The sequence below is a fragment of the Epinephelus lanceolatus genome, chromosome 13 (assembly GCF_041903045.1).
Source record: "Epinephelus lanceolatus isolate andai-2023 chromosome 13, ASM4190304v1, whole genome shotgun sequence".
Lineage (NCBI taxonomy): Eukaryota > Metazoa > Chordata > Actinopteri > Perciformes > Serranidae > Epinephelus > Epinephelus lanceolatus.
Genome location: NC_135746.1, coordinates 1,345,035 through 1,354,308, shown reverse-complemented (window position 1 = coordinate 1,354,308; position 9,274 = coordinate 1,345,035).

Here is a 9,274-nt window from a genome sequence, read left to right as displayed (position 1 = left end):
GACGCTGAAACATGTTTCCTGTCCATATCATCATGAGATAAAATAAAATCTACACACACTCCTGCTGCAGAGCGTAAATCTTCACAGCTGTGATTCATTTTCATTAAAACTACTCTCATTACAAAAAGCCTCCAGCTGCTGAAACACTTCCTGTGTGATCAGGGCCAAACTGTATTTTATATGCTGGACTCGTTCATGTTTAACTGATCGTCTTTAACTATTGTGCGCTGTGTATTCTTGGACGCCTGTTAACAAAATGTAAAGTGGCCGATGATGAAAATTAGCTTTTAGCTAACTCGTGTCCCTGTAAATGAAACTGACCCTTCTTAAATAAAACATAAACATCGACGCATCAGAGGACGGATGCTCCTGTTGTGGACAACAAATCCACATTGACATCAGCAGAAGGAGAGCTAGTTAACGTTAGCTGTCAGCACTCAGCTGTTAGCGCTCAGCTGTTAGCAATTAGCTGTTAGCAGTTAGCATTTAGCCAGTCACCATAACTAGCAGCTGATGGAGGTTGCAATGAACTTTTTCTCAATCAAGCTGTTTTCGGTAAAAAATGAGTATTAGGTGAACGTTAATTTTAACATTCTCATGATGTGTTCACTGCAATTCAGTAAAATTACGTTTTTGGAGAGAAACTTCATTAAAGGGGAACTAACGTTGTTTTCAACCTGGGCCCTATTTTCTGATCTCCTTTTGTCTAAATGAGTGATAGGATGTTCAATATGTGACATTTCTCCAGTATGAAGCTAGGGCTGACCTGCCTGCAGCCCGTGAGCGCGCGCTATATTAAATAATAGGGCACTTATCAAATTCAAATGGCTCATCCAGATCCAGTTGGTCAAAATCAGGTAAAAATTCGGACATGTTTGTTGTTGCAAATCAAAACACTCACTCAGAGAGTGAAAGTCTGGCTCTGAAATATCACGTCTCGCGAGATTCTTCTTCTTCTTCTTCGGTGTTTTACTATACAGTCTATGGTGTTTTACGGCAGTTGGTCTCGCGAGACTTGAGTTGTTGCAGGAAGTTACCGCTGGAGCGAGCTTACAAACGCGACTGCTGAGCCATTTGAATTTGATGAGCGCCCGTATTTATTTGAACACGGAGTACACGTATGTACACGGACGCAGAGCTCATTGAAACTGAAGAGCGGACGAGGAGAGAGAGGGAGCAGCAACAGGCAGAGGAACATGTCTGAATCCAGCTAAAGGTAAACACACACGTTCATTTCTCCTTTCCGTTATGTTGTCAGATAATTATACTAACAATCCGAGCCTATCTGTGTGAAAAAAATGCACTTTTAGTGGATGTATTTTGACGTTGTTTGACGCTGTCTGAGTGCCCTATTATTTAATATAGCGCGCGCTCACGGGCTGCAGGCAGGTCAGCCCTAGCTTCATACTGGAGACATGTCACATATTGAACATCTTATCACTCATTTAGACAAAAGGAGATCGGAAAATAGGGCCCAGAAAACAACGTTAGTTCCCCTTTAAGTTCAGCTGTCTGAAGGAGAAATCTGTTATGAACAATATGAGATAGATGTTAGAGAATGAATTATGATTTATTTGCAGTAAAAAGACTTTTAAAGCAATTATTTTTTAAATGTTTTCATCTGTCAGGTTGTATTAAAGGTTGTCAGGGTTCCCACACATTTTCACTGATGAATTTTGTCCATATATTTATTTCTGGAAAATCAAAGTGCATGCGCTCACTATCTTTACTCACAAGTTTGACATTCCCACCGATAACGAGCACTTATTCGTACTCTGCAAAGTGTCACTTTAGGATAAGTTGTTTTGTAATGTTTGACAAGTTTTTGTGTTTTTATGAACATATTTTAAACAGCAGCCAAAACAATGTACATTTTATATTCCAGATCATTTCCAGGCCCTTGAAAACAACGTGTTTTTTTTTAAACTGTAGGAACCCTGGGTTGTTTCATAAGTTTGTATTATTGAATTTATGCTCATTGAAGATGTAATGAAGGGATTAAATACTTAACAACCGTTCAGTACTTTTTTTATATGGAAGTTTTTTTGTTTCGCTGGGACATAAGGAGGAATAAACAACAACAATAACAACAAAAACACCATTGATCTTATAAAGGTCGGGATCAGTCGAGGTCACACTGTGACATGTTAGTTTGACAGCGCTTCACAGCTGCAGCAACATCACCAACAGTAAGTGACAGCATGCTGCCCCCTGCTGGAGATCTGTGATTAAACACCACAGCTTCAGTCACAATAAATCCACTGTCACAGTCTGAGCTCATCGACAGTTATAAAACCTTTAACTGCTTGAGGTCATATTATTTGCTCACAGTCACAACCAGGTATCAGACATTAATTTCATGATCCTAAATTATGTCAAATTCATCCAGAGAAAATCTCTCAGTCAGTCAGTAATGAGATGTGTGATGCCCTCTGAGACTTAGCAGGTACAGTCAGAGCCGACCTGTCAACATGCACCAAATAAAGTTACAATAGCACAAAATAAAATGAATTCATGAAGGATTAAAAAGTCCAAATAATCTCATCTTTGAAAATAAATGTGTCAAAAGTCAAATTACAGCACAGATTGTATCCACTTTGATACACACTGTTTATATGAGTGAAAATAATATCAGATCTGATGGATGTCACAAGTCTGAAGTGTTTTGGTCTTTTTTTTTTTATCCAGTGAAGAAATGCACTGTCAAACATGCTGCTCAAAAGTCAGCAGCCAAAATCTGAAGGTGGCTGTTGTTAATCTGTTGACATGTGTCGGCCATGTTTGGTCGCTGATGACAGAGACATGTTCTTGTTTTTCTTGCAAAGCCGCTGTGTCTGAATAATTTGGATTTTTGTATTATATGTTGTATTTTAATGTGTTTTGATCGGCTGTGTCTAAACCAGCCACTGAGGCCGAACAGGTGAACTTGTTTCTGACATCTGCTCTGGACTAAGACTAAACCAATGTCCAGTGTGTGTGTTATCTTTTTGGATCCATTTATTCTCAATACAACGTACACACGCTCACCATGACACAGAAGCAAGACAGCACTGTCTGTATTCAATAATTATTCCATTCAGAATATATTCAGTTTAACACACAGTACTTGAAGCGTTCAACATGTTCCCATAACACGGTCACAAACTGTTTGCTTCCTGTTCCACACACCTGATCCTGAATCACCTGGAGCCACTGACATGCACCTCACACACGAGTGCTCCACCCTGTGTTCAGTTTCAGAACTGCATGCGTGTATTTATATTTACCTTGTTTAGATAAGGACAGAATAAATAAACAAAACTACATTATGGCTCCAACAGGCTGCTGCCTCCGACAGGTCTCTCTTGTCAAACAGATTTTAATGGGACTTCCTGGTTAAATAAAGATAATAATTAGATGAATAAAATAATACAGTCAGTGTGTGTCCCAGCAGCTTCAGTGACTTGAATCCTATTTCTAAAATTAATTCAGGACGTGACATAACTTAACAACGTAGTGGGAAATCCAACACAACAAAAGTAGAATTAAACAAATAGTATTTATTGATATACTTTTGCAGACACAAAACTGATCTTCTTTAAACCATGATTTGTTCTGTAAACGACACACTTCATGTTTCCTGCTGTGCTTTTTAATTAATGTTTAAATACTAGAGTCTAAACTTCACCTCTCATCATCATCGACGTCTCCGTGTCACAATCCAACGTCCTTGAAGTGCTCAACAACAATCTGAAGCTCCAGTGCAGCTGCTAAATTAACCTTACAGCGAGCTTTTGACAATGTCCAAATACATTAATTTAAAAATATATAAAAAGATCATGTTTATTTACTGCAGCAGGCACATGTAGGGCTGAAAACTGTCCGTCAACTATTTAACCATGAGTTTAGGAAATGAGTTTAAAAAAAGAAGGTATTATTAACTTGATAATGGTTAATAATGTCATTTATTATCATGTTACTTAAAATGAGTCCCTGAGCTGTAATGATGTCTTCCAGCCTGTTGGAGGCACTGTGACCATGTGATGAGCAGAAAAAAAGAAGAGGAGGTCGCTGGAGCTTCAGAGATTAAAGTTATCTAAAATATTACTAATGTCTTATTCTTGAATAATACGATACAGGTAAGTGAACAAAACCTTAACAAGTCTGTGCTTTGTGAAATTCTGACACAGACTGAGAATTTTAAATGTATTTTTAACCTTGATATTGTAGCTACACACACACACACACACACACACTATATATATATATATATGTATATATATATATATATATAAATAGAGAGAGAGAGAGAGACGATGTTTCACTCAGGTTTCATTTATGAATGATCCATATTTGTATTGTTTTTAATGTTGATCTGAACCAGCTGGTTTCTGTTCAAAGGGACACACGCCCACAAACCATTTAACGCTGAGGACGACTATGAGCTGAAACTGTTGCTGTTCAATCCACTATATTAAACAGTATTATACTTATTAGTGAGTGCTGTTGGGTTTTTCTGCTTTGCTGTAAATTTTTGGACCCAATTACACTTTGAGACATTTGAGTGAGCACGCCAAGTTTGGTGAAGACTTATCTCCATACACAACAGTACTAGCCAGCCAGCAGTGACCTCCCCAAGATGGCAGCGACGCTGACGCACAGTAGCCACAGGAATGAGTCATCTATGATTATATATATGTCTATGGTTTCCAACCTTCTGCTAATGCAGCGTCATGTTAGTTTAACAGAGTTAATAAGTCAGAGAGCCCACTCATTATTACAAGCTGTCGTTGTGTCATCATGGAGGGTGCACTGATTTTCATTTATTGTTAACCTGTGTCATCATTATCTTATTTACTGACTCATTTTGTTGTTTGTTGTGATGTATTACCTCAGAGATTTATTTTGTGTGTGTACTTGAACGCCACACTGACGAGCCCCTGCGGACTTGACCTGGCGCCCCCGTGCTCTACAGTCTGCTGTCCCTGGACTCATGGTAGGTCGACCTCAGCCGAGTTACGCCAAAAATATTTTACTTTTTATGGTTAAAAGTTTCTTTTATTTTCGATAAAAGCTCCTGATAACACAAATTAATTTTGTGTGATGATGTCGGGTGGTTGGAGACGTGTTTGGAGCCAGTAGCTGTGCAGGTTACTGTGTAGCTAACTTTATTAGCTTGTTAGCCGTTAGCTGCGGCTAATCCACGTGGAGTGGCTGTTTGATTTGCAGCGAGCCTCATATGTTGTGTTGAGTTGTTAATGGGAGCTGTGGAGGCTGATTCTCTTGTTTTATATTCAGCAGTGCCGAAATAAATGTGGGTCCGAGCCGAACAGTGACTGAGAGAGGGTCATCATTAATCTACATAACACAAGAGTACTAACTGGTTACGTTAGCTACCCAGCTGCAGCACAGAAACAAAACCCACATGGAGAACGCCATTTAAAAAACTGTTTAATGAAGCTCTGCGATGAAACCCTCACACATGGTTCAGTCCGACTGAGAGGATCAAACCAACATGTAAGTACTGGTTTCCAACATATTTAAATAATTAAGGGGCCTTTCAGATGTAGCGTCTTTTGCGCGCACAAATCCATTAGTTTCAATGTAGCGTCAAGCATGCTCACAATCCAAAGCGACGCCGTATTGGCGCGCATTCGGTGCGACGCGCCTGTTTTTTCATGCCCGTCCGCGGCACACAGAGATGGAAAAATCTCAACTTTTTCGAATGCAGAAAGCTCACTCAGGGCTTGACGCTAACTTTTTTCCCAAGGAGCACATGTGCTCCTAAGTTGAAAAAATAAGGAGCGAACAAAGAACTTTAGGGGCACAATGCAAATTGATCAAATAATGTGTTTTCCGTAATAAACGTGATGCAAACAGACATTTACAAGCAAAATTATTTAATGAATTTGTATACAAAATGTACAGAAAGGTAAAATCATCAAGTTTTGAAAAAGTATTGCAATTTAATTTTGTCTTTAATGTTATTATCTTATATATATATTATCTTTGCAATATGATTATCTTATATAATGTTATTACTATCCTAAAACATTCTCCAGGTCCTCTGAAACTCTGCAGGACTTAAGCCTCTTTCACAGAGCTTTCGCGGCGCCCATCGCGGGGTAGGGCGCAGAGGACAGGATTTGGGGGAGTACAGGCTCGTTCAGGAGCTACAGCTCCATGGTGACCGCTTCCAGGTCTACTTCAGGCTCTTCTCTGCTATTGGACGCGCTGCGCCGAGGTGTCGTCACAGCGCGTTGCGGTGAAATTAAAAAAATTTCAATTCAAGCGCAGGCTGGCCGCGCGCGCCGCTCAGCTCGGCGGCAGAGCGTTGCACTCTTGCGCCGCGGTAGCACATACACAATGAATGGGTTCATTGGCGGAGGTCTGCGCTTTGCGCGTTCTGTGTGAAAAGGGCTTTATTTCCACCCTGCCCAGCAGCGGTACTGTGGCGAACGGTCCCTAAAGGCCTCTACACATGATCAGCTGTAAAACCGCTTTGCGCTGGCTGTCCCATTGTTTGTCTATGGAGAGGGCAGCAACGCTGCGGCACCGCTACCCTCGGCGTGGTGCACGATATTCATTGTGCTGACAGTGGCTTGGAAAACCGCCCATAAAACGGCCTTCACATGATAAGAACAAGGCGCTTCGCTCACCACCAGGTACGGCGCAGCGGCATGGTCAAAGTTCAAATAATTTCATAGACATAGACAAACAATGGGACAGCCAGCGCAAGGCGGTTTTACAGCTGATGATGTGTCACACGGGGAAGAGGGAAGAGGGAAGGCTGCTGGAGTTCCTCCAACATTTGCGGTTAGATTATCATATTTATTTATTGACAAAAATATAGGCTGCTTCGGCTGATTTTTTTATGCACACATGTGCCCCTAAATATTTTTTACAGTTCGCACACACCTATTTTTAGTCGCAAATGCCAGTGAAGTACTGTCGAGCGCTGGCACTGCATGTCATGTGATAAGAATTAACCAATCAGCTCCACGGACCTGCTTCTTCCTTTCCCTGGAGGAGTGACTGATCATTCTTGTCCAGGGATACCCAGAGTTATATGACCTGTCTTCGTCGTACTACTTTGACGCCAACAGAAGGAACAATGCCTGGAGAATTATCAGCTCAGAGCCTGGGATAACTGGTGAGCATGATGATACGCTATTTCTGTGTCACTTTTTACTCCCACTGTGAGTGACAGGCGGTTTTGGTTGCTTAGTAACGGCAGGCGCGACAGTAGCGCAACCTCCGAAGCGCCTTGGATAAAAGGATGGAAATGGCACAGCTGGCATTTTCCACATGCTTTTAGACGCTACATCTGAACGGGGCCTAAGTTTCACCTGAACAGTGAGAGGTTTACTGTGTTTATGTAACTGAAGATATGAGCAAACTTTACTGCCAACTTGTCAAGCTGGAAAGCTAACGCTAACTAGCTAATGCATTTAGCATTAGCTAAGCTAACATTAGCTAGTGATAAAACGGTAATTTAGCTAACGTGAGTAACTGCAGGGCTCTTAGTGGAAGCCAGATCAGTCACTAAGTGTTTTCAAATTGTTGATGGTGGTTAGTTGTAGTCACTGAGGTTTCATATTGTTAGAGGTGAACAACAAGATGTTTCATAGCTACTTTTCCCCACACTTCAGTTTGTCTGAACATAGTCTCTATATAGAGACTCTACATTCAGTGAATGTAGAGTCTGTAGGCAAACCCCGGAGATCTTGCCTCCGGAAGAAGAGCGGAAGAGCCCTGGTTTCCGGTTGTAGGCTGTTTGTAGTCCACGTGATATTAACCAATCACGTTTGAGCCAGCTGCAGTTGTTGCCAGATTAAACGCTTCGTGCGGTGAACTAACGAGGCGGAACATAATTGCTGTCACTGCAAACTCTGAATCCATCGCAGTGGTTCAGCATATTTACTTATAAACGGAAGTCAAAAACGGAAATTTGCCTCCTCCACCCAAATCAAACTGGAATGCAAAAGATTGGGGTTCTAGCCCCCAGAGGCTGTATCACCATCTGCCGGAAGTCAGACGCCGAATACAGCCGATGGGTCCCGAGAATGCTCTGAACATAAAGCAGAACCTACAACAAGATTAAAAGCTAAAATGCTCCTTTAATTGTCCCGTAAAATTTTCACAGGGTGCCTCCAGTGTCCACATAAGGAGGTGCATTTCTTTACAGATGGATAGAAACCTGACGGAAACTTCCTGTAGCCACGGGGGAGGGGCTAATTTTTTCAGTTTTTCACCATCTTGTAGTTTGAAATAAGCACTCGGAATAATGCGGGGACAAAAACAGGACCAATATCGCCATGGCAACAAATAAATGAAGATGATGGCCTGTCAGGTACGTAGCATGTTTTGTGAAATATTTTAATTAAAAAGATGTTCTGAACGAGTCACATTTCATATCAAAGATAATGACTGTATTTTATATCAGGCTGATGAGGTTATTTCACATTAAAATTATAAATCTGATTGTTTCATATCATATTGATAATGACATTCTGACCATATATAATGTGTCACCATATTTTAACAGAATATCATTACTCATATTCACGAAGTGTTCAAACTAGATAAACAAGTTCTTTTTAATCAAACTAACTCATTTGACAACACAGGCAACTGAATTAAAGGAATTAGCCTGTTAGCTAGTTAGCAGCCTGTTAGCTAAGCTAGCAAATTGTCATACAGTCTCTTTTTAGCTGTTACTGAATGTTGCTGGTGAGTGTTGTGCTTTTATGTACTGTTGTTTTCAATCGTTTGTTATGTAGCCTTATGTTAGCTACCTAGCTGCAGCATAGAAACAAAACCTACACGTAGAATTCATTTAAAAAATGCTGGTATTGCTTTTTTTTTTTTTTTTTCCCCCAGCACCTTGACACCACCACTTTTCTGCTGAGGGAAACCCTCATACATGGTTCAGAGGGAATGAGAGGATCAAACCAACATGTAAGTACTGGTTTCCAACATATTTAAATCATTAAGTTTCACTTGAACAGTGAGAGGTTTACTGTGTTTATGTAACTGAAGATACGAGCAAACTTTACTGCCAACTTGTCAAGCTGGAAAGCTAATGCTAACAGCTAATGCGCCTAGCATTAGCTACGCTAACATCAGCTAGTGAGAAAACGGTAAGTTAGCTAACGTGAGTAACTGCAGGGCTCTTAGTGGAACCCTGATCAGTCACTAAGTGTTTTCAAATTGTTAAAAAAAACCCAATTTCATACATCAGGAGAAAAAAAAATTCTTATTATTTTTTCATTTTTACTTATCCGGCAGCGTG